At 46.3% G+C, this 26142-nt stretch overlaps 1 protein-coding gene and 1 non-coding gene across 11 annotated transcripts in view; one reads left to right on the forward strand and one right to left on the reverse strand.

Moving 5' to 3' along the window:
• Positions 1-2961: 2961 nt before the first annotated feature.
• LOC102161272 (uncharacterized) lies at positions 2962-4313 on the reverse strand. 2 transcript variants are annotated; one of them, XR_001308352.3, is made up of 3 exons: positions 4245-4313; positions 3872-3956; positions 2962-3431 (listed from the first exon to the last, which is right to left on the reverse strand). It is a non-coding gene; the product is annotated as an uncharacterized LOC102161272 (transcript). The 2 variants fall into 2 exon arrangements; XR_014810467.1 differs by lacking the exon at positions 3872-3956.
• Positions 4314-4656: 343 nt separating this feature from the next.
• The window catches only part of ABHD2 (abhydrolase domain containing 2, acylglycerol lipase), a 120338-nt gene continuing 98852 nt past the window's right edge, over positions 4657-26142 (forward strand). For all 9 annotated transcript variants that reach the window (XR_014810459.1, XR_014810465.1, XR_014810466.1 and 6 more), the window contains exon 1: positions 4657-4742. The gene's annotated coding sequence lies outside the window, so the exon portion shown is untranslated. The remainder of the gene's footprint in view (positions 4743-26142) is intronic.

A 26142-nucleotide genomic window follows, 5' to 3' on the forward strand; every position in this document is an offset into this window, starting at 1 on the left:
TGGTACCATGTAATTTATCATTCAAATTGATACCATCTGAGAATGAAAGGGGGACATTATTAACATTTTGCCAGGACAGCAGGCATAAAACAAGATTGTTCTGGATGTAAAACCACCTTATGACATGATTATGGACAAATCCACGTGCAGGTTTAAGGAAGGAGCCCGAATCACAGACAAGTTTATTACTTGTCACTGTTTGGCTAGCCAGCAGGAGGCTTTCCTAACAACAAAAAAAAGGCTAAACCCTTAAATTTCCTCATAGTTTGTCCTCATGGAACTATTGCATGTGGGGAACATAGAACTTCCCAACAAACTTCATCTCTGTTATCAAGCAGAAGCTAGCCAGGAAGCCGGGCCCTGGGGCATTCTGAACTCACTGCCCACTGCATGCACAGGGAGCACTGTGTGTGACAATTAAGCGATAATTTTGGATTCCTCAGAGCCTGAGCTATCTGGGGCCTTAGGAGAATTTCAGGAACACCCAGGCTGCAACTTTTTGCGCTCTTCACTCACCCACAAACTTTCCCATCTCCCTCAGAGTGATTATGTCAATGAGGTCTTTACTCAGTCCTCCAAACCCTCTCTGCTAAGGATATTCCAAAGGAAACGTTTCTCTCACCAGGTGGTAGATATATGACTCTTAAAAAAAAAAAAAATCCTGCAACTGTTGGGGTGATGGGTAAATGAGAACTTTCTGTACTTTCTGTCCAGTTTTGCTGTGACTCTAAAACCATTTTAAAAAATGAAGTCTATATAAAAGCAAATCCCGAATCCCGTGACCACTACTTCTGAGGGACAGAACTTAGAAGATGAGTTAGCACTTTGAGAAACAATCTTTTTTTTTGTCTTTTCTAGGGCCGCACCCGAGGCATATGGAAGTTCCCAGGTTAGGGGTCGAATTGGAGCAGTAGCCTCTGGCCTACGCCACAGCCACAGCAACTGCGGGATCCGAGCCACATCTGTGACCTACACCACAGCTCACAGCAATGCCAGATCCTTAACCCACTGAGTGAGACCAGGGATCAAACCCAAAACCTCATGGCTCCTAGTCGGATTCGTTAACCACTGAGCCATGATGGGAACTCCAAGAAACATCCTTAAATGATCTATAACAGCTACAAACAAAACATTTAAGAGCTGAAATATATGGCAGGCACCATTTGATGCACTTAACATCTATAAACCATCTGCTCTTCCCAGCACCCCATGAGGAAAGCACAATTTACTGTCACCTAAATTTTATGGAAGTGGGGCACAGAGAGGCACGGTTTATGCCCAAGGTCACAAAGCTAGGAGAGGCAGAGTCAGGATTCAAGCCTCAGCAGCAGAGAAGCCAAAGCCCATTGCTGTCGATCATCCATTAAGGATAATGACAATGACAGAATAATGAAAATGACAAACTGAGTGAATCACTGATTTGCTAGAAGAAAATAAATAGAGCCCACGATCTGCTCTGACCTCTGCTGCCTGATGCCTCTCTGAGGACCCCAAGGAATTTCCCAGATCCTGCTGAGAAAACCCAGGTGATCTTAGAGCCAGTTCCTCTTCAGTAAAGTGATTAAACTTTAGTCATTTCAGAATGTGGGTGGGTGCATGCCCTCTTGCTGGTTCTCTTTTTTTTTTTAATTTTTTTGTCCCGTAGCATATGGAGGTTCCCAGGCTAGGGGTCCAATCAGAGCTATAGCTGCCAGCCTACACCGCAGCCACAACAACTTGGAATCTGAGCCACATCTGTGACCTACACCACAGCTCACAGCAACACCATCCGGATCCTTAACCCACTGAGCGAGGCCAGGGATCAAACCCACAACCTCATGGTTCCCAGTCAGATTTGTTTCCACTGTGCCATGACAGGAACTCTTTGCTGGTTCTCTTTTATAACAAGGCACTCTCATGCTCTCAGAAATGTACTTCATAGCCAAGTCCAAACCACTGGTTATCCCAGACCAAGCCTCACCAAATCTTCCATCCCGACAGGTGACTAAACTTGAAGGCAAAAATGAGTCCATTCTGTCTCCTAAATGGCCTCCCACAGAACCACTATATTGAATGAAATAACATAATTCAACAGAATACAGCAAGAGCCAAAGCAAAGAAGAGGAAACAGAAACCAGAGACCAATAAGAAAGTAGTTCTAGGAGTTCCTGTTGTGACGCAGCAGAAATGAAACCAACCAGTATCTGTGAGGGTGCAGGTTCGATCCCTGGCCCTGCTCAGTTGGTTAAGGATCTGATGTTGCCATGAGCTGTGGTGTAGGTCGCAGATGGAGCTCAAATCCTGCATTGCTGTGGCTGTGGTATAGGCTGGCAGTTGCAGCTCCAATTCGACCCCTAGCGTGGGAACCTCCATATGCCATGGATGAGGTCCTAAAAAAAAAAAAAAAGAAAGAAAAGAAAAAAGCAGTTCTATGTTGCAAAGAGTAACGGATCATTATTTAAACCAGCCAGAGCTGGGAAGGAGATATACATGGCCTTCCCCTCTTTCTTCTCTGTCTAGGCTCATTCTATGCCTCTTTTTGAGCCTTAGTGACACAACTGTGTTCTAGAATTCCTGAACCTGATGAGCATCCCTTCCTGGAACTCTTGGCTAAAGCTGTGTTCCTGACATGGATGGAAAATTCCATTTGCACAATGATAAGCCATCTGCACCCTACTCCCCAGAGCCACTTTTTGTGGCTCTGAATCCAGCTGGAGAAATCTTTTTGGATCTCGGGAGCCACATCAGGTTTTTCAGGGCCTAACAAGACATCTCAGTCTCCTTTAGCAAACATGAGCAGGAGCAAACCTGTTTCCCTAGCAGGAGTGCAGACATAGAGATGGCCACCGAGCAGTACTATTCAAAGACACAAGAACTGGAAAACCATGGAGCAGAACCAAGTGTGTGGGGGTATGCGAGCACGCGCGCGCGCGCACACACACACACACACACACACACAAAGTGGCAACAGATCCAAAGCTCTTTTCTGGAAGCCCCAATTTTTTTTAACACAAAGAGTCAGAACGACAGGAGTCCCTCACTATAACCCTCTGTTCAGGTTTTTCTTTCCCCAAACGGAAGAGAATATAGAGGAATAAATAAATGCTGAAATAAAACTTTTTGTTTTAAGTAACGTGACAACTGAATGAAAAACAAAGCAGAGGATTCTTTCTCCTTCTTCCCTCGAGAGCACCATGGTATGGGTTCTCTCAAAGGTAGGCCCAAAGGAGCTGGGAAATAGCCTTGAGAGGCTATTTCCATTCATATTCTAGGACTTCCATAGCTTCGGAATGGGGAATGGGCTTCAGGAGTTCCTGACAGATTTTATGCAGTGGTTTCTGGTGCAGTGCTGATCAGCCTTCCAAAGGATATGTGGTCTCACTCCACGAAACTTGAGCCACTGGACACATGGTTGGGTGAACAGGAAAAAGGAAGCTCCATTTTTCAAAATCCTGAAATATGTTGAAAAAATTAACATGAATGCAAATACCACTTTCCTTCTCTGGCTAAAATCACAACTCCCATCTCATTCCTTGCTCTCTCTCTTCCAGCCCTACTGTGCCTTGGCAGGGTAGCCCTCTCTGCCCTTAAGCATTTGCTTTTCAAGCTAGTCAAGTGTTCTCTTCTTGGTAAAAGCACATGCCATTGCAAAAGCAGTTTCAGACTCATAGAATTTTAGAATTGGACTTAGTTCCACAAACCAATGGGTAAGTGGATGGGGAACCAGTCTTGATTGAACGCCTACTGAGTGCCAGGCACTGTTAGTGTTTACCAGAATTATTTAAACTTCTCATTAACTACTGTTGTTACTCCCAGTTGCCAAATGAAAAATAATCAGGATGCATGCAGAAAAATTAAATGACTTGCTCAGGGCCATGCAACCTGTACACACCAAGAGGGATTCCAACTCTAAGATCTGCTTCCGAAGGCTACGTTCTTCCAGGCTGCTTTCAACTGAGCAAGGGTCATCTTAAGAGCTGAAAGGACAGTGGGACAATGACTGAGGTCCACCCTGCCTGCCACGTCCCCATCATCCTTCCCTAGCTGGCAGAGGCCAGAGGCTGCTGCCTTCACATCCTTTCTTCTCCTTATGGCTTGGTGACTCACTAACTTCCCTCCTCTCTCCTGGGACACGAGCCCCAAATCTTGCCACCAGTGTCCTGAACTACAGGTGAGTCCAGCAGTCGACCTGGAGCCTTCAAGCCCGGCAGCTGAGCTACCAGCCAGCCTCCCTCCTCCCAGCCCCAGAAGACGTCTGACCTTACCCAGCCCCCCAAACCAGCTGCGGTCACAAATGCCTCCCTCTCGGTACCCCGCCTCCATCAACATCAACCACTACCCAGCTTTCCGCGCTCTTATCTTTGCCCTGCCCACTCCAGGCTGGCTTTATCCTATAGCGTCTTGACCCACTGGCTAAAGACGTCAAGAATAACCAATTGTCGTGGAGCTCTCGGCTGAGGGCTCCGCCTCCACTCTGAGGAGCAGGTCCCCTGACCAATGGGCTACCCTCTGGATGTAAAAAGCCCTCGGGGCTCATAGAGCAGAAGCCGGGCGGCCCAATGAACGGGCTAGTTTCCGTGGTTAGGGGCGTGGTAGAAGCGGTCGTCAGGGGCGGGGCGGCAGTTGCTTGGGCGGGGCCGGTAGCGGCGGGAGCTGCACTGGCCAGGGGTTCCGGCTGCATTTCCATGAGCGCCGGCGGCAGCGGCGGAGCTGCGGAGACTGGACTGAGGGCGAGCTGGGCCGCTGTAGTCAACCGCGCTCAGGTAAAGCCACGGTCGAGCTAGCTCCGCTAAGCCGCGATCGAGCCCCGGATCAGTTGGGCTAAACCCCTGAGCCCCGCGGTCCTGTCGTGGCTCGGCCCATCGCGCCGTTGCCTGCGGCTCGGGATCCTCGGGGGCCTGTCACCTGGCGCCTCGGGGGTCCCCAGGGCCGTCGGGGAGGGAAGCAGCCTGGATCACATTGGGTGGGGTACGCCTTCCTGAAAGCTCTTTGTCCCCTCTCGCCTCGGGCACAGAGGCTGGGGACATTCCCGACTGCGGCCTCCCTGCCAGCCATTCCTGCATCCGTGCGCACCCTTGGGACCTCTGGGGTCTGAGGCAGGGGTCTTGGTGAAGGAGATATGGGACCCGCGCCTATAGGGAGAGGGCCGGGGGCCTAATTACAAACCCGGAATACCGGAGGGCCCTCTGTGTTTCTGGGCTCAAGAGGCGCACCCAGGACTGATAGGTTCAAGTTGGGAGGTAGCTTTTGACCCACTTGGAGGCGCACTTAGGGAGCTCGGCCCTGCGCCCGGCACCTTTCTAGGCTCTTCGTGATCTTTCCCCACAGTGAGAGCTGTCCAGCAGCAGGCCCTGCTAGGCGAGGCAGTCACCATCTCGACCTTGGAAGTGACCAGGCAGAGGCCAAGTGACAGCCACCTGTCAGGGATGCTTAGAAAGGACTCGAAAGGGAAGACTGCATGACCCACCTGTAAGGCCCTTCTCCACTCACAGAGGCACTCTGGGTGACCTTTAATGCCTACCTTGAGAAGAGTACTGCTGGGGGTCCATTAGTTTGAAAGTGGATGTTGTGTGGTCTCAACTCTCAAGAGTCTGTGCTAGCAAAGAGAATGGACCCTGCCAAGTAGCTTATTTAGCCATCATGAAACTCCTTAATTTGAACTACGTGGGCTGCCTCTAATCATCTTCCTAATTCCTCTCTCTTGGTTGCTCCACCTCCAGTGTGTTAGTTTGACTTGCATTCCAGTAACCAGATCCAAAGGCAGGCTCCAAGATCAGACTCAGGAGAGTTGCCGGGGTGGGGGTGGGAGACTGTAGGTTTGGCAGAGTTAATGTGATCTGGCCCCGAGCTTTTTAGAGTCCAAAAGAGAAGCCATCCAGTAGCCCCCTTTCACTGCCCCCTGTCATTTGCCTGAATAGAGTAGAATAATAATCTTCTGAAGGTCAGGAGGCAGAAGCAGAACCTTAGCACAACATTTTATCTGTTTTAGGATGAATTAACCTTTGAGTAACCAGTTAGAAAGCAAGCCAGTCCAAATCCTGATCGCCAACATGGACTGGTGGCATTTTCGAGCTGAAGCTACCTTAGATAGAACTCACCTAATCTGTCTTTAATGCACCGGTGAGGAGACGAAGGCCTGGGGAGGTCACAGGACTGACTGGTCATCACAGAGCTATGACTAAGGCATCTGTTGATCCTGGATCTGGCCAGTGCATGACTTGTTATTTCTACTCCTAGCCTACTTACCTTACTCTAGATGTTCAAGTTGTAAGGGAGTCCAACGAGGCTAAGAGCTCAGATTTGGGTGCAAGAGTGCCTGGATTTGAATCTTAGCACTGCTTCTTACTAGCTGTAACCTTGGGCAAATTACCTAACCTGTCCGTGCCTCTGTTTGCTCACCTTTAAAACAGGAATAATAATAGTACTTAGATTAGAAAGAAGGTGGTTTTGAGAATTACTTTATCTGAAGCATTTAGAATGGTGCCTGGCACCCAATAACCACCATAGATTTATTAAATACGATCTTCTGTTGCCTTTTCATACAGCTTTTCTTCATACCTACCACCAACTATTTTCTAGCAGGAGCTAATTTTTTTTCCTACCTCCTTTCCCCCAATTCATTAAACATATTCCAGATTTCATGGCAGCGTAGATATCTGCAGAGTTTTCCAACTCACATTGCATTTTATGTCTTATTTTTCTGTCTTTTATTGAATCAGGTTATTCATTTTCTGTTAGCCTTCTCTTTGTAATTACACTCTTTTTAGACTCCAAATCTCATTCTCTTAAAAAGGTGGGGGGGGGACTGTCCCTCAAAGTGATAAACAAAGTCGCTGATGATACCATTCTCTAGGGCATCCTTCCAAATATCTCTTCCCTCTGTTTGGCCCTCCTTCCCAGTTGTCAGTGTGATGCAGCTTGATTATAAATGGGTGAACATTTTTAGATTAAGATTTCATGAGCCACTGTATTAAGTGCTTTTCGGAAGTTCAAGGATCGTGTGTCAAATGCATTTAAGCAAGTTACTTAGTCATTGGAGCGCCAGCAGCGCCTGCCTTGCCTGGCAGAAGCACAAGCGTGTGACTGATTCTTGCTGGTAATCTAGCTCGTTCCCTAATTTTACTGCATTTTTTCCTGTTCTTTTCTTAAGCATGAAATAAACCAGATGGCATGTGCAGTGGAACAGTCCTCCTCTCGTTTCAGTTGGGGGACATTCCCTCTCTTTGTTTTCTGCTTTTCACCTGCATTCTCCGTATCACCTTCACTGCTCTGATAGATTTCTACTCTCAGTGTGCCAGCCAGTACCCTGGCCAACTGGAAGTACCTGTATCCTTGATTTCTTACAGGAATCCGGTCCTTTTGTTTTCCCTTCTCTGTTTTTACATGTTTTCTAGAATGAATGAAAGATGATCACTATTCGTGGATTGGCACCTTCTTTAGAGTTGATTCCGTGTTTGGGTTTTTTGTTTAGGACATTCTAAAACTTAGCCATCTTAGGATAATTGTTCTTGTTCCCTTGTGTGTTAATATGGGCCCCTTCCTTTCGCTCTTGTCATATCTTCTTGTGAAAAGGCTTCTCCTTTGCTGTTGTTCCTTATGTCTTCCACGTCCGTCTTCCTCCTGGGACTCTCTGGCAGGGCCCACCAAAAGCATAGTGGTTCCCCACCCCCTTGCCTCAGGCTCCTGCCCAGGAAGGGGCTTTCTTTGGTCCTGAGGCAGCCTGAGGTGGAGTCTTATTCTTGGCCTAAAACCTGGCTCTTTGAAAAGCACTAGGAGAGAGAGCTTTCCACCATCATGGAATTACATGCAGCAGAATTTCTGCCGTGACCTTCTGCTTACAGTATTCTGGGTTTTATTGTAATGCGGGTTTTGAGTTCTCCTTGGCCAATTTGAGAGTTCTCCTTGGCCAATTTGAGATTTTAAGCCTCCCCGTTTCATCTTGGGCTGTTCCATCCCTGGGAATAGAACACGGGGACGTCAGGCTGCCTCTCAATGCCCTCTGGCCCTCGGATTTTACAGAGGCTCTGCGTGTTCCAACCTTGTGGGCCAGTACATATCGTTTTTAACCCTCATGCTGCTATTTCTGTCTTGATACCTTGCTGACATCATCTCCCTTAGGGATCGTTTTCATATCTGCACGTTTGTTTTTGTTGTCTTAGTTCCAGGGCATCATGCTTTTGGCTTAAATGTTTTCTATTTATAAAATGGCTGGTGTGGGCGGGCCACCAGACCTATTGTTACCCATGAGGTTTGCCCACCAGGCCCAGCTGGGGGCAGGGCTTGTTACACAAGGACCCATTTTGTGATCTTTCGCAATAGTTAAAGTAGTAGACAGGTAAAGAGCATAGGAGAGAATTGGAGCACAGATACCCTTGGGTTGGCCCCGTTTCTGCTTTTCTTTTGTTGTCTTTAAGTGGAGGTTCATCGAGTTCAACAAACTGAGCATCTGGTGTGTGCCAGGAAGACAGCTGTCTAGATTAACAAGGCCATTTGGTTTGCTGCAGAAAGACTATTTTGTTTTTATTTTACATTTCTAAGTTTTCAGTGTTTTTAATTTTAAAAACGTTCATAGGCGATGCATGTATATGATGAAAGAAAATATTCCAAAGGCACAAAAGTAAGGTAGTACATACATCTCTGTCCACCCCTAACTCCCACTCCCTGGTGTTATTCCTTAGAGGTACCAGTGGTAACTGATTTCTTCATCCTCCGGAGGTGTTCCAGGCACAGCCAAGATATTTTATAACAGCTATTAGCAAATCCATTACTGCCATCTCTCCCTGGTACACAAATGGTAGCCTACTTACTGTACATGCCATTTGGAACCCTGCCTTTTTTCACTTAGCATTTCCTTGTATTATGGAAAGAGCTTCGGCCTCATTTTTCACGAAGGTGATCTGTTTTAGATCTGTTTTCCGTTTCTAAGCCCGCTAAGGACCAGTCTTATTTAGGCAACAGCTTCACGTGGGGATCCTTAAGGCATTTTGTGGCTATTTGGGGGCAAATATTTTTCTTCTCTACGTTTCGTAGCTCTGAGCCTAAGAAGAAGCTGGCCGAAGTGGAGGGTTTCTCCTGAAAGTCATCCCCTGAAGGAGAGAATGGAGCATTGAAAAATAAGGAGTGCTGGGCCTTTAGGCCCTTCGCTTGCCCTCTAGGCAGAATGTGCGGGAATTGCCAGGGGAAGCTTGGGGCGCTTCCTCTGGCCTGCCTGCTACGCCTTTCAGCATCCCTACCACGTCTCATCCTGGCCCCTCGCACCCCAGCCTTGGCTCTGTCTGTCTTCGCCCTTGGACATCAGAAAGGAGCCCTGCCCTTCATGGTGGGACTTCCTGTTGGGACAGTTTTGTTAAGCGCCTCACCCCAGAAAAAAACAGCTCTCACACCTGCACCTCTGAGAAGCATCTTTCCCACACATTCGGGAGTATGACTTTTGTTGCTCTCCTTAAGAGTGCTTCCCCTTGCCCACATCATCTGTCCATTTTCAAGGTCTCTGAGCCCCACACGGCCTTGTTAAAGCCTTCGCTGATGATTCCTCTAAGAATTTAGGGGTTCCTCAGGTTTGAATTCTCTGCGGCTGCACTTAGGTTTTGTAGAATCACACTGATTTAAACATGGTCTTCCGGTCTCATGTGGCTCCCAGCTCCTTCCTGCTGCTGTGTTTCTTTTCTTTCAATGTGCCTCAATCTTCATCTTGCTTGTATTTCCCTCCAAGTCTAGTTTAGAGTCACCTTGAAACTGAATGGACTCTTCAAGATGTTAGTCAGCTGGTCTAATCGGGAGTCCTTACTTTTCCTTTCTTTCTTTCTTTTTTTTTTTTCGGCTTTTTAGGGGTTCCTAGGCTAGGGGTCGAATCGAAGCTGTAGCTGCCAGTCTACACCACAGCCACAGCAATGCAGGAGCTTTAACTCACTGAGCGAGGCCAGGGATCGAACCTGCATCTTCATGGATCCTAGTCGGGTTCTTAATCACTGAGCCACGATGGGAACTCCCTGGATCTATGCTTGTTGCTGGGTGTCCACATTATGGATCAGTTGTACTGTAGATTCAACTGATTATATAATACTTGGAAAGGCAAGTGATGTTATCAGTTACTCTTTGGAGTCTGTCTGGGGTGGAAGAGATAGAAGCTTTGAAAAACTGCCCCCATTTCTGCACAATCATTCTGGGCATGCATTTGTGTACTGTTTACTTAGTTGTGTCAATGAGAACCCCCCCCCAAAAAAATCAGGAAGTCCAACATAGGATTGCCAAATTTTAAGTTTTTCATACAAGCCAATAAGAAAGCCATGTCAAAATTACCATTGTGCACGGCAGAAACGAATCCAACCAGTATCCATGAGGATGTGGGTTCAATCCCTGGCCTCATTCAGTGGGTCAGGAATCCGGCATTGCCGTGAGCTGTGGTGTAGGTCACAGGTGCTGCTCGGATCCCTCGTTGCTGTGGCTGTGGGGGAGGCCGGCAGCTGCAGCTCCTATTCGACTCCTAGCCTGGGAACTTCCATATGCTACAGGTGCAGCCCTAAAAGTGAAAAAAGTAATATAAAAAAAGAAAGCCCTGTCATTTCCCATCATTGCCATCATTTAAGAAAAGACATTTTAACACCAAAAAATGTGGGAAGGTCTGTATCCCAGAATAAAGAGCATCCTTCTAAACAGAACATAGTTAGATTGATGAAAAGGTTGAGTTCATGGAAATTGAGTCATGGCATTGGAGAGGGCCCGGAGTAGAGTATCCTATTCAAGGAAGGTTCCACTTTTTCAGTTTCCTTAAACAATGCCCGCTGTTCTCTTGCTGGGAAACCAGGCCATTCACTTAGCCAGTAACCGAGCCAGGGCATCATTCAATGTGGTTTGGGGCCCTGTTTTTCCAGGTGGTGTGGACCACACTGTGTCAATATGCAGTCGTAACATCATATCACAGCGATGTGAGCTGATGGTGGGAATTGTTCTTGGACTTGGTGGGGGCTGGTGTGGTCCTGTCTAAAGTACCATGTTGTAGTTCTTTAAGACGAGGGATAGGGGAGGCTGGGGCCGGGTCTCCACAACCCGCCAGAATGAAGCCCTTTGATGTGATGTGTTTACGCATCAGTCTTTTGAAGTGTATGCTTGCACTTATTAAATTCTGGATGTAATACGTCACTTGGTGGCTCATATTGTTTCTGAGATATAATGTACATCTCACCCGAGTTGGTACCTTTTGTTCCCCTCCAACAGTAAGTACCACAACTTTCCTTCTTGTGTTATGGGTGTTTCCCAATCCAAGACCAGGGATATATTCCTGAGTTTCTTGGAGCTCTCCTTAAATTAAGAACACCCAATTAGGAGTTCCCATCATGGCTCAGCGGCAACAAATCTGACTAGTATCCATGAGGACGCAGGTTCGATCCCTGGCCTCATTCAGTGGGTTAAAGATCTGGTGTTGCTGTGAGCTGTGGTATAGGTTGCAGGTTCTGATCCCGAGTTACTGTGGCTGTGGGGTAGGCCGGCGGCTACAGCTCCAATTTGACCCCTACCCTGGGAACTTCCATATGCCACCAGTGTAGCCCTAAAAAGACAAAAAAAAAAAAAAAAAAAAAAAAAAAAAGGAATGCCCATACTTTTTGGTTTTGTGTTACAATAAGTAGAAATACTTTAAAAGTGTGTCCTGGGTCACTGGGACAACCTAATTATATCAGGCTCCTGCCACGCCACCTCAGGACCCCTTATTTGTGTGTGAATTTCTGATGAGCTAGAGCCAGGTTAACCTACTACAGAGGGAAATGAAGGGATGGACTTAATGTGGAGAAGAGGAGATCGCCTCGGGGGAAGCCAAGAGTACAAATAAAAGCTGAAACAGTGGTCCCAGCAGAGGAAAGGGACACGAGAATATGTCCCCGCACTGCACCCGGTACTCTCAGGCCCTGAGACCTACCTAGGAGCTGGTGGGAGCCCTCTTTGTTGTCTAGGGAATTTCAGGTCTGCAAAATGGCACCAGCCTCATTATATTCATGTAGTTCATTTGAATCCTACAGTTTGGGTAGTTTTCTTTGTATTTATTTGCGCATTTGTTTTAGTCTGCATAATTGTCAAAGTACTAAGAAAAGTTATGTTGGGAGTGAGGAGGGAGTGGCTTGGACTGGTTGTTTAGGGTTAATAGATGCAAACTAGTGCATTTGGAGTGGATAAGCAATGAGGTCCTGCTATACAGCGCAGGGAACTATATTCAGTCACTTGTGATGGAATGTGATGGAGGATAATGTGAGAAAAAAAATGTATGTATGTGTGTACATATATATACGTATATATAAACATATATATATATGTATATATATATATATATGGCTGGGTCACTTTGCGGTACAGCAGAAATTGACAGAACATTGTAAATTAACTATAATAAAAATTTTTTTTAAAAAGAATGGATAAGGGAATTCCTGTCGTGGCTCAGTGTTTAACAAATCCGACTAGGAACCATGAGGTTTCAAGTTCAATCCCTGGCCTCACTCAGTGGGTTAAGGATCCAGCGTTGCCGTGAGCTGTGGTGTAGGTTGCAGACGTGGGTCGTATCCCGGGTTGCTGTGGCTGTGGCTGTGGCATAGGCTGGCAGCTACAGCTCCAATTAGACCCCTAGCCTGGGAGCCTCCATATGCCACGGGTGCGGCCCTAAAAAAACCAAAAAATAAAAAATAAAAAGAATGGATAAGCAATGAGGTCCTACTCTATAGCACAGGGAACTATATCCAATCTCTTGGGATAGTACATGATGGAAGATAGTATGAGAAAAAGAATGTATGACTGGGTCACTATGCTGTACAGCAGAAATTGACACAACACTGTAAATCAACTATACTTTAATTTTTAAAAATCTATTAAAAAAAGAAAAGTTATGTCTAGTTTCATGTTAGGACATTTTAAGAAATGGTATAATAAGTAATAATCGAATCAAAGTAATTCAATTTAAAATTTCAAGTTCACCCCCCGGCTTTGGGCGACGGTCAAACCTTCAGTCCCTGGGCTCATGAGTCACTTCAGGCTCCTGAATTTGAAAGACCCCCGTGTAGGAAACTAACCTCAAACAGAGATTTCTGGTCATGTTTGTGCCGTGTGTGGCACCTTTCCACATGTTGAGAACTCCTGAGTCTAAATGAAGAGCTAGTTTGCATCATGGCCACACCACCTTAATGAGATCCTATTTGTGAGTGCAGCCAACACTAAGTGTCCGCACCAATGGAGGGGAGCCCTCCCCCCAGAGTAATTTCTTTGATTGTTTTTATGTAATTTTGGAGTGAGTGATAAAGTGTTTTTATTGCTATTCTCGTGACCCACGCGCCGACCAGAAGGGCCATAGCTGGGAACAGCCTGAAGTGACTCATGAGCCCAGGAACTAAAGGTTTGACCGTCGCCCAAAGCTGGGGGTGAACTTGAACCTCAGTGACTACTGAGACTGTTTGTACTGTTGCTAAATAGGCATTCATTCATTTATTAGCTTTTACGATGGGCATTTTAAAGCTGTACAGAAGTAGAAGGAATTGTTTAGGGAACTCCCACGTAGCCAATACCATTTTCAACAGGGATCAACGCGTGACCACTTCTGTCTCCTTTTCCAGCTGCTGCCCCAGCTCGCATCACTTTTGAAGTAGACCCTAAAAACCATGCAGCTGTATCTCTCCATATTTCTGTCATATTTCTTAGAGATAGGGATTCCTTTATTAAACCTAACCACAGTACTAGTGGTACTTTTTTTTTTTTTTTTGTCTTTTTGCCATTTTTAGGGCCGCTCCCACGGCATATGGAGGTTCCCAGGCTAGGGGTGGAATCGGAGCTGTAGCCACCGGCCTACACCAGAGCCACAGTAACTCGGGATCCAAGCCGTGTCTGTGACCTACACCACAGCTCATGGCAATGCTGGATCCTTAACCCACTGAGCAAGGCCAGGGATCGAATCCTCAACCTCATGGTTCCTAGTCAGATTCGTTAACCACTGAGCCACAACGGGAACTCCCTAGTGGTACTTTTTTAAAAAGTTAAGTCATTCCTTAAAGTCGGCTACTTAATCATTGTTCAAAGTTCTAGTCATTCAAAAATGTCAAAAGTACTCTTCTTCTTCAGTTTAATTTTTTTTTTTTTTTTGCCCAAGCCACAGCAGTGACAATGCTGGATCCTTAACCCACTGAGCCACCAGGGAACTCTCAGTTTAATATTTTTGAACCAGGATTCAAATAAGGTTCACACACTGTGGTTGATGGCTCTGTCATTTCTGTCTCTTTTAAACTAGAAGTCTATTTCTTTTTCTTTTTTTTCTCTGCAGTTCTTTTGTAGAAACTGGGGTATTTTTCCTGTAGAGATATTTATTTTGGAACAAGTAATACACTCACACAGTGTAACATTCAAAAGCTACAACATGGTAAACGCCTGCCCCAGGAGTTCCCTCATGGCTCAGCAGGTGAAGGATCTGGCATTGTCGCTGCTGTGGCCCTGGTTACTGCTGGAGCGAGGGTTCCATGCCTGGCCTGGGAACTTTCACATGCTTCGAGTGCAGCTAAAAACAAAAAACAAAAATCCTCCCCCCGAGGCAGCAAATGCTGCTAGTATCTCATATGTTGTTTCAGAGACATTTTATGCATATCCCAGCAAATGAGTGTATATTTCTCTCCTTTACCTTCCTTTTTTATGTAACTGGTAGCATAGCCTGTGTGTTGTTCTGTCCCTTGCTTTGTTCTCTTAGCGTGGACTGATGATGCAGTTTAGCAAATTTCCTCATGGATTGTTTGGCACTATTAGCCTTCTTAAGTATCCAGTGATGACATGGCTGCTCTCTAAAAGTTGAGGGAAACAATATTCCTAGGACGATGTGGTTGCACTAGAGTCTTTCAGCAAACATGTGTTTTTAAAATTTTAACAACACACATTCATCGAGTCCTCTCTCTGCTGGGCCTCTGCCGTCCAGGCTCCCCCTGGAGCCTTAGACGCCCTCCGCGCCACTGTTGGCCCAGGCTTGGCCCGGAGGTGGCTTTCCATGAATGCTTGCTGAGCTCTCAGCCCCTCTCGACTAGCTCCCTGGGTGGCCTGAACTGTATTCACACTGTAGACTTTAGCTTCTCAGATTCCAGATACCCTGGCTGCAATTCCCTTTTCTATTCTGACCATGTAAATAAAGCGCTCACTTGCTCTTGTCAATGACATTGAAAAATGTGCCCTTCTAAATAGTAAGATAATGGAAAATGCCAAGTAGATTATAGCCAAGGATATTTTTCCCAATTTAGAAAATGTAGTCCCTTTCCCTCGGCCCGTCATTAGTATCACCCATCGGTCTATTTATTGACTCTGCATAGAAAGCTGGATGTTACACTGAATTTGCAAGAGAAATCTTGACTTTGCCACCCAATTTGTTTATGAGAGGAATGCAAATTTCTTTAAGGCTCTCTTTGGGAGAGGACTTTCCAGCTCTGTGAAGGGCTTCTAAGACAGACAGGTGCCGGGTCTCCTCTGCATTCCTAGAGCCTTTCCCAGGTCTGGCGCAGGTGGCTCTCTAGGCTTCAGATTCCTCACTTGCAGTCATAATAAGTCACAGAACTGTCATAAGTACCAAATGAAGTAATGTCTGGGGACACACTTTGTAAACAGTAAATTATGTATTGGTCTCCGCTGTCAGCACCAATGCACTTTGTGACCCATTTGAGGATTAATCGAGGTAATGTATTTAAATCACAAGCAGTTGATAAGCTGTAGAGCTACACAAATAGGCATTTTATTTTCATCTCGTTCTGCTCCTTCCTTTGGAAGATATGATGACTTGTTAGTTACTATTAGCCAGAGGGCGCTTACTGCATCCTGGGATAAGGGTCTTTGACCTCCCTAACCTGCAGTTCACAAACTCACTATCTTCTCTTGGGGAGGCTGATAGACAAGCTAATGGTCTGGAATGGGTACAGCAACATGTTCTACATTTGAGCTCTACCTGGTACCTGCAAAAGATGGTTAAACTAAAAAAAAAAAATTTTTTTTTATTTTAAAAAAAGATGGTTAAACTGGGATTGGTAGTGATCACTTGTAGGTAAGTTAGTAACTGGACTAACCAGGCTTGAAGACCCAGGCTTTGGGCTCTGCCCTGGGCCCCTCTGGCCTTTGTGGGATAAAGTGAGCCCCTCTTTTGCCTTCTCTGGTGAACACACCATTGCTAAGTCATCGTGTTTGCATTTAAAATGTTTACTGTGCAATTCCCACCATGGCACAGTGGGATGAGACTCCAAATGCAGCTGCTCAGGTCTCTGTGGAGGCACGGATTTGATCTCTGGCCGGGCACAGTGGGTTAAAGGATCCGGCATTGCCGCAGCTGCCACATAGATTACAGCTGTGGCTTGGATTCAATCCCAGGCCTGGGAACTTTTATATGCCATGGATGCAGCCGTTAAAAAATAACAATACGAAAATAAAATGTTGATTGTAATAGCAGGACACTCTTATCATCCCCATATTAATGGGTGAGGAAACTGAGGTGCAAGGAGGTTAAGAAACTTGCCTCAAATCTTAGAACGAGTAAATGGTAGGGTTGTGATTCAGGCCAGATCTATCTGTTCCCAAAGTCTGTCACCCAACAGCAAGTGGCCTCACCACCCCGCCATCAGTGCACACCCACAGGAAGCATCTCCATGAAGAAGTCTTCGTAACAACACTTGTTCTGACCTATTTACACAGACCAGTTTCAGATACCATAGATATTTAAGGATGGATTTTTCCATTTTTCTTAGCTATTAAAAAGGATTCCTATTTTTTAATTCCACTAACCTCTAATCTAGGTTAACCTAGGATTAACTGTATTCAGCTTATATTTTCTGGATCAGATAAGCTCAGGTCAGATGGAAAATGCCATAGACAATTTTGTTGCATTGATGTTTTGGGGTGAAAAGCAGAAATCATGAGTCTTCTAATGGTATTTCAGTATTTAGCTGAATATCAGCAATCAGTGGGGAGTTCCTGTTGTGGCACAGTGGAAATGAATCTGACTAGCATCCGTGAGGACTCAGGTTCAATCCCTGACCCCGCTCAGGGGGTTGAGGATCCAGTACTGCAGTGAACTTCGGTGCAGGTTGCAGATGCGGCTCAGATCCCACATTGCTATGGCTGTGGTGTAGGCCAGCAGCTACAGCTCCAATTCGATCCCTAGCCTGGGAACTTGGATATGCCGTGGGTGTGGCCCTAAAAAAGGCAAAAAAAAAAAAAAAAAAAAAAATCAATGGATAGTTTTCTGCCTACCTTCTCTCCTTTTTTTTTTTAAAGATTTTTTTTCTATTATAGCTGATTTACAATGTTCTGTCAATTTCTGCTGTACAGCAAAGTGACCCAGTCATATATCATGTTCCATCACAGGTGACTAGATGCCGTTCCCTGTTCTGCCTGTCTTCTCTTTAGGCATCTTTCCTTCCTTTTTTTTTTTTTTTTTTTTTTTTTTTTGTCTTTTCTAGGGCCACTCCCTCCGCATATGGAGGTTCCCAGGCTGGGGTCTAATCGGTGCTGTGTCTGCGACCTACACCACAGCCACAGCAATGTGGGATCCGAGCCTCTTCTGCAACCTATACCCTCACGGCAACACCAGATCCTTAACCCTCTGAGCAAGACCAGGGATCAAACTCACAATCTCATGGTTCCTAGTCGGATTCGTTCACCACTGAGCTACGACGGGAACTCTGATCTTGCTTTCCTTTATCTTCTCTTTAGGCACCTTTCCTTTCTTCTCCATAGAACAGCCTGTTTTTGCTTTGAATTCTCCATCTTTATTTGTGAGGAGTTTCTGAAGTAGATTTATAACTCTCTGAACCTTTAGACAAACAGCAGGAAAATAAAAAGAAATATGGCTTTGGAGGTTCTGGAAAATAAAAAGAAATATGGCTTTGGAGGTTAGCTTCTCTGAGTGAAGAAAAGTGGAAAACTTTCATTTAGGTGGATAATTATTTGCCTGAACTTCAAGATGTTCTTTAAAATATCCAAGAGCTACAACAGCCCAGGTCACACTGAGCTTTTTCTCTTGACCTGTGGTAATATGGCACTTACTCATAATGGCCTGTACCTCTCAGCCTGATGTAATAACCTCCTCATGAGAAAATTCTCCTCAAGGGATCAGAATGGTAATATGTTAGGCCTTTTCCACAGGCTCTGCCCATCAATAAATATTTACCGAGTGCCCACCCCAAGCTCCACACCCTAAATATAAACTTGTATAGAGGGGAGTTCTCATCGTGGCACAGCGGAAATGAATCCGACTAGGAACCATGAGGTTGCGGGTTCAATCCCTGGCCTCACTCAATGGGTTAAGGATCTGGTGTTGCCATGAGCTGTGGTGTAGGTTGCAGATGCAGCTCAGGTCTTTCGTTGCTGTGGCTATGGCGTAGGCCAGCAGCTGTAGCTCTGATTAGACCCCCAGCCTGGGAACCTCCATATGCCCCGGGTGCGGCCCTAAAAGAGCAGAAAGACAAATAAATTAAAAAGTAAATAAATAAACTTGTGTAGAATTAAGTTTGAATTACGCTAAGGTTTGAATTAGAAGGGCATAGACCAGAATCCCCAACAGAGATCAAAGAAATATGAATCATCACTTTTATGCGGAGATGAGGCTTGGAGATTTTCCAGTCATGAAAGGGTATTTGCAGGAGGTCCCATTGTGGCTCAGTGGAAATTAACGCGACTGGTATCCATGTGGATGCTTGTTCGATCCCTGGCCTCGATCAGTGGGTTAAGGATCCGGTGTTGCCGTGAGCTGTGGTGTAGGTCACAGATGCAGCTTGGATCCTGCATTGCTTTGAACCCTAGCCTGGGAACCTCAATATGCCATGGGTGTGGCCCTAAAAAGACAAAAAAAAAAAAAAAAAAAAGACAGAAAGATTTGCAAAATGTGAAGGTTGGAAATGGTAAGATTTTTAGGGCCTGGAGGGGATAGCCCTCAGATGAAGGTTCCTGAAAAGTTCAGCAGGTTGTACAAAAACGATCTGGATGCCTTGGGGGCTCAGGGTGACATTTAAGGAGTTAATGACAACACTTGTCCAACGTCCCACGGGTCAGGTTATGCACAAGCCCAGTGAAGGCTTCTCACACCTACCAACGCAGGTGTGTCCCCAGTGGGCCGGCCAGCAGTCTCCATCAAGGCACCGTCTTCCAGGCTGAATGTCTGTAATCCCTCCGGGAAGTAAAGCCCTGAAGCTTCTTGCACAATGGCTCACTCCCACTGCTCCCAAACCCGTCCCGCTAGCCCTGCCGGCCAGTCTCCTAGCTGCCCAGCATTCCCAGACTTCAGCTCCGCCTGTGGGGTCTCTACCCACCCCACCCCCACTTCTTCTGTTCTGTCCCTTACCGTGGTCGTCCAGCTACCCGAGTCTACCTCCTCCTTCTCTCTGCCTTTCTTTGATTTCCTCTATACTTATAGTTGGAACGTCAGGATTTCATTTTTAATTATACATGGTTTTGCACTGTTTTCTAATTATTTCCTGGATGCATGTATTTTCTTCTTTCATTGTCCCCACAGAGTTTAGAATGGAACTGAAGCTTTTGGTACCTGTGGAGAACAGGGTGGAATGTCTGAAGGGGGTGTCATTTTGCAAATGTCTCCCCCAGTAGTATTGACACACTTTTTTTGGAGGGGGGGAGTTCTGTCCTTTTCTTTCCCAAACCGCTGCTTTATCCATGAAGGTGCTCTCACCTTATACAGGTCAGCCAGTTTGGGGGAAAAGGGATCCCTTTCTTTCCCAGTGATGGAGAAGTGTTTCCTTCATTTCCAATGAAATAATCTTCCTGGATGGAGAGTTCTTTGCCTTCCTGGAAATTGATGGTTTGCAGCACACACACATAGGGAAAGCCCAGCAGAGGAAGACCTGTAAAGTAGACTCGTGGTTGGGTCTCTGCTCCCATGAAGAGGGGAGGGACTCGGGGCAAATGCCTGCCTGAAACAGGCAAAATTGAGACAAAACTAAAGGAGGAAGGCTGCTGGGCGACTAAGGGTGACAGTTGGGACTTGCCCTCGGGCTTTCAAGAAGGCTGCTAAAGCTCCCGTCCAAAGTGGGTGGAAAGGGAGGAATGTCCAGAACAATATGAGATGTTCATGCTGGATGAATGGTGAGATGGGACTTTCATGGGCGTGAACCTCCTCCTGTCTCTTTACTTGGAAAAGCCGCCTCTTTAACTGAGACCCCAATACATCAACCCAGACGGCCGCCCTTTCCATCTCAGAGCCTTTGAATTCTCAGAGCCTTTGAATTCTTATTTTTCTAGATGTGCAGTGTCCTCCGTAGAAGGGTCTCATGAAGTCAAGCTCAAGACTGCCGGGGGACCCTTTCCTATGTTCCTCACCTGTTGAAAATGCCCTGGCTGTGGCACAGTGGGAATGAATCCGACTAGGAACCATGAGGTTGCGGGTTCAATCCCTGGCCTCACTCAGTGGGTTAAGGATCCAGCATTGCCATGAGCTGTGGTATAGGTCGCAGAGGTGGCTCAGATCCCACGTTGCTGTGGCTGTGGTGTAGGCCGGTGGCAACAGCTCCGATTAGACCCCTAGCCTGGGAACCTCCATATGCTGTGGGTGCAGCCCTAAAAAAAGACAGAAAAGACAAAAAAAAAAAAAAAATAAGAACAAACAATAAGTGCTGACAAGGATATGAAGAAAACAGCGTCCTCAAGCACTGTTGGTAGGCGTGTAAAGTGATGCAGCCACCGTGGAAAACAGTAATGGAGAGTCCTTGAAAAATTATAATTGGAACTCTGCACTATGATCCAGCAGTTACAACCCTGGGTATATATGTGAGGAAAATGAAAACTCTAATTAGAAAGTATATATGCACCCCTATATTCATTGCAGCATTATTTACAATCGCCAAGAAATGGAAGCAACCTAAGTGCCCATCAGTAGGTGACTGGATAAAGAAGATATAGTATATATACGCAGGGGAATATTACTCAGCCGTGATAAGGAATAAAATCTTGCCATTTGCAACAGCATGGATGGACCCATAGGATATTAAGCTAAGTGAAAGAAGTCAGTCAAAGACAAGTACTACATGATTCCACTTATATGTGGAGTCTAAAAAAACAAAACAAAGGAATGGCCATAACAAAACAGAAACAGATTTAGAGACAGAGAGAACCAGCAGGTGGTTGCCGGAAGGGAAGGAGTTGGAGGGAGAAAAGAAATAGGCGAGGGAGATTAAGAGTGCAAACTTCCAATTGCAGAATCAATGAGTCACAAGTATGACATGTTCAAGGTGGAGAATACGGTCAGGAATTATCTAACGTATTTGCATGGTGACATCCTCTACCTACACGTGGTGGTCATTTCAAAAAGTATGGGAATATTGAATCACTGTGTTGGGCAACAGGAAATAACATAGTGTCATAGGTCAATTTCCCTTCAAAAACAAATGAACAAACAACCCATAGATAAAGAGATCGGATTTGTGGTTACCAGGGGGAGGGAGGGGAATTGGATGAGGGCAGTCCCAAAGGTTCAGACTTCAGTTACAAGATAAACAAACACTAGGGATGTGCTGTCTGCATGATAACTATAAGCAGCACTGCTCTGTGCTACATGCGAAAGTTGTTAAGAGAGTAAATCCTAAGCGTTTTTTTCCTATTTCTTTAATTTTGTATCTACATAAGGTGACAGATGTTCCCTGAACTTATCGTGGTAATCGTTTCATGACGTATGTAAGTCAAATCATGATACTGTTCACCTTAAGCTTACCCAGTGCTGTATGTCAACTACGTCTCAATAAAACTGGAAGGAAAAAAATAAAATCACTGCCATATGATTATACCACATGGGCTCTTAAGGTAAACTTCAAAATCCCCAGAGAGAGCACGTGACTTGCCTACAGCTACACAGCACAGCATCCTCGGAGTGGAGAATAATTCCAGATGCCCTTGGAGGCAAGTTGAATGGAGACACAAACGGGGGCCCCCTCCTCTTCTGCCGTCCAGAATCCAGCATGTCCGTCTGGGTCCTTCCACTTGCCAGCGATCTAAGCAGAGGGTGAGGCTCTGCTTAGCTCTCAGAACCAGAGGCAGGTTCTGAACCAGGATGGCAGAGGCTGGGTACGGCTCCCTGGAGGCCCAGTGTGGGCTTGTCCAGCCCCAGAAGAGTGACTCTCCTGTCATACTCTGGCCTGCTTTTGTAGCCTCAGGGCCTGAGTGTGAGCTGGTCCTTCGGATTTCTCTGGAGTTTGTCTTCTAGGACTTGGGCGCTTGTCGCAATGAAACGCCTGTGACCTTTCCAAGCTGGCAAGAGATCCCTTTTCCACCCACAGAGCCTGTGGTATATAAAACAGAAATAAGTAAAGCACGCCTCGAATGCCATGGGACTGCCTACCCTGGCGCCTAGAACCTTCCCTCGGTTTCAGAAGGACAGGAAGCCGGGAAGCTTTCCTGCTTTCTGGGGCGAGCCCTGAGGAGAGCTACAGTTCTCACTCCCGGACAGAATTCATCATCAAAGAGCCCAGCGCTGGGAACAGCCTGGAGCCCATGAGCTCAGCCTGGCCCAGCCCTGCGAGCGGGGGAAGCAGTTCTAACTCAGGGAGGGGCGAGCACCGTGACCCTCACAGAGCTACTTCTTGCTGCCTGCTGGGTTGAAAGTCAAGTGTCAGAATGATACGGGCCGGGCCGAATGTGGTAAATGCTCCCATTACAGCTTTAAGGTGTGGATGTTGGAGTTCCCTGGTGGCCAGGGGATTAAGGATCTGGCATTGTCACTACTCGGGTCACTGCTGTGGCGTGGGTTCGATCCTTGGTTTGGGCATTTCCATGTACCGCCGCAAGCATGGCCAAAAAAGAAGTGTGTTTTAGCCAAGTACTGTGCACTGACCTGCCACTGGGACCCTTGGGACACTAGAATGCTCAGGAATGGGGCTGCCCCATTCTGTCTATTTTCTCAGTAACTGAAGGGAGCTGTAAGTCCTTTCTCTTGCAGCTCTGGGTGAAACTCTCTTCTCTGCTCTAGTGAATTCCATGGGGTCCGTGATTCTTCAGCCATGGGTTGTACTGAGTGCTAAGTCTTGCCCTCCCACCCCATCCCCCAGGTCCCTCCTTCTGGAAGCTTGTTCACAGTCAGAGAAGACTGAATGTGATCCTTGTTATTCCAGAAGTTTTTTCTGTGCCATAAATCTGGAGATGCCCTTCTCTTCGCTTATAACTGTTTCTTAAAACTTTCCGTAAACGAGGCACTTGGGTTTGTTGGGTTCTGGTAAACTGAGATTTTGCTTTTGATGTTACAGAATTTAATTACAGTATTTTTTGAAAGCAGTGTTAGAGCTTTCAAATATCTTCTTCAAAATACCTGTCCTGCTAGAAAATTCTTCCATCTCCATAGAGGAAAGCCTGAGCTGAGGGTTTTTGCCTTGCTCTCAGGTGTGCATTGAGTTGTTTCTTGACGGCGGGGAAAATAATTTTGCTTGTGATTTTACTAAGTGCTCTATCCGATGTCTTCCAGTAGAAGCAAGGCTCTTTGCTAATGGGAGAGGCCAGCTCCCTTTTGGTATTTCAGTAAAGACATGAAAAGTGCTTAATTAAATGTGCATGCTTAACTGGTGATTCAGTTTCCAGCTATTTTTAGCTTAGTGACTTTATTTGCTGAAAGCTGTGGGTTAGGACCCATTCCTGATATTTAAACATGAAGTTCACATTTTCTCTTACAAGATAACTTTCCTCAGGGTAGGAACTGGTAGGACATTTTCTGAAATTTCAACAGGATGAGTGTATGACCTTAGAACTTTGTAGAAGAATATGATTAAAAATAATTGTTGGAGTTCCCTTTGTGGCTCAGCAGAAACGAATCTGACTAGTCTCCATGAGGACACAGATTCGATCCCTGGCCTCACTCAGTGGGTTAAGGATCCAGCTTTGCTGTGAGCTGTGGTGTAGGTCGCAGCCGTGGCTCAGAGCTGGCATTGCTATGACTGTGATGTAAGCCAGCAGCTGCAGATTCGACCCCTAGCCTGGGAACCTCCATGTGCCTTTGGTGAGGCCCCAAAAGACAAAAATAATAATAATAATAAACTCATTATCACATGAAATGAGTTTGCACAAAAAGGTCTTATTTGAAATGCACCTGAAAGTGACATTAACCTAAATGTATTTCATTATCTGTAAATTTCCTTCTCTTTACCAAACTGTGTGTGACTTAAGACAGTCCCTTCACCTCCAAAGACCTGACTTCTAAGCATCGTGGGAGTAGATCTTGCCTTCAGTCTCTCTGCCCTCAGCCACTTCCAGGCACCATAACCCAGGCCCAGGCCCAGGCCCCCAGGGCTGCACCCTGGTTTGATCTGCTGAAGGAAGTGGTCTAGGTATTTGATACTTAATGTTATTGCCAGTGTTCTCCATCATCTGAGGCCTGAGGTGCTGGTGATGGTGAGAGGGGGGATTTCAAAACCCAGTTGCCCTAAAGACTCAGCCAGTGGAACTCTCCTTGAGAAGTCACACGGGACTGGAACAGCCTGGATGTGCCGAGAAAATGGTTCTGCGAGCTTCTGGCAGAGGCGATCACCCAGGGAATTGAAATCGCACTGTGAGATCAGAATGGGACCCAAAGCAGCCCAGGTTTCCAAGGGTGCGAAGGTCTAGGTAGACCAGGACACACCTCAGAACCTTCTGGCAGTGTCTCTGTCAGTGTCCCAGCGTAACAAATGCAAAGAGCTGGGCTTTGTTCTAGTGGTCTCGCCTGGGCTTGTTCACTTCTGCGGAGGCCTGATTTAGTTATTTCTCTCTTCCTCCCTCCCTCCCTCCCTTCCCTTCTGGGACCACACCTGAAGCATATGGAGGTTCCCAGGCTAGGGGCTGAATCAGAGCTGCCGCTGCCAGCCTATACCACAGCCACAGCAACGTGGGATCTGACCTATGCCACAGCTCACAGCAGTGCCATCTGGGGGGAAGAAGCCTGCCTGAGGCTTACTGGGCTGGCCCAGGGTTTTTACTTCAGGGCATTGAAGAGGTCTGCCAGGAGACCTGAGCTGGGTAAGGTGGATTTACCTGCAGGAAGTAGGTGGCAGGGAAGGAATAGTCTCTCTGTGGGAAAGGAGGGGCCCCTCAGCAGGAGGCGGGAGGGTGAGTGTATCAGAAAGAGGGGGCCCGCCCAGGCTGTGCACTGCCAGACCCCTTTTAGCCCAGAAACAACACCTCTTGGAACTGATAATGGACCTTGGTGATGAGCGCTTGTTATCCAGCGATTTATTCTTTCTGATACAGTTCCGCATTAGAAGAATCAAGAGTGTGTCCTGGGATTAATTTTCATCTTGTTGGAGGAGGCCCAAGCAGTGGGTCTGCTGGTTATTTCACTGTTGCTGAAGACTCTGTGTCCACTGGGAAAACGTATCCATTGTGGGAATTTCTGTCTCTTCAGTTAGGGCGTTTACAAAGGCAAAATAGACAAGAGTTTAATGGTGGTGACAGGATAGCTGATATTTGGGGGACACTTATTGTATGCCAGGGATTGTTTTAAAATACTCTGTGGGGAGTTCCCATTGTGGTTCAGGAGTAATGAACCTGACTAGTATCTATGAGGACATGGATTTGATCCCTGGCCTCGCTCAGTGGGTTAAGGACCCAGCGTTGCCATGAGCTGTGGTGTAAGGTCACAGACGTGGCTCGGATCCCACGTTGCTGTGGCTGTGGTGTAGGCCGGCAGCTGCAGCTCTGATTCGACCCCTAGCCTGGGAACTTCCATATGCTACAGGTGCAGCCCTAAAGAGACAAAAAAAAAAAAAAGACGTCGTATGTGATGCTGATATAATCGTTGATGTTCTTTCTATACATAAATAAAGTAAAATAAAACTCTCTGTGTATTAACACCTTCAGTTTGCAGATGAGGCCAGAGGAGATAAGAAATTTGCCCAAGGACAGATACGTAACTTGGGATCAGGTACTTGACACCAAGACCTGAACCTAAACATAATCCACTTCAACCAGATTGGGATTGGAAGAGAAAAATCCTTTAGGAGTTTGGTTTGCTTTGGTTTTCCTTGAGAAGTATTTGCCGTGGGACCTATGAATGTATTGAAAGTGTGTGTGTTTTTTTTTAAGTCCTTTGGGTTTCGAGGAAGAGAGGGCCTTCCCCACCCACCCCACAATGTCTCTGCCCCTGGGCTCCCTCACTTTTCTGATGACAGGAGAGGAAATGATGACCCTGAATCACAGAGTCAGAGAGGCCAGGCCAGT

The sequence above is a fragment of the Sus scrofa genome, chromosome 7 (assembly GCF_054392235.1).
Source record: "Sus scrofa isolate SSC_HxYL_T2T_F1_AM1 chromosome 7, Sscrofa_HxYL_maternal_Yorkshire_Landrace_v2.0, whole genome shotgun sequence".
NCBI classification, from domain to species: domain Eukaryota; kingdom Metazoa; phylum Chordata; class Mammalia; order Artiodactyla; family Suidae; genus Sus; species Sus scrofa.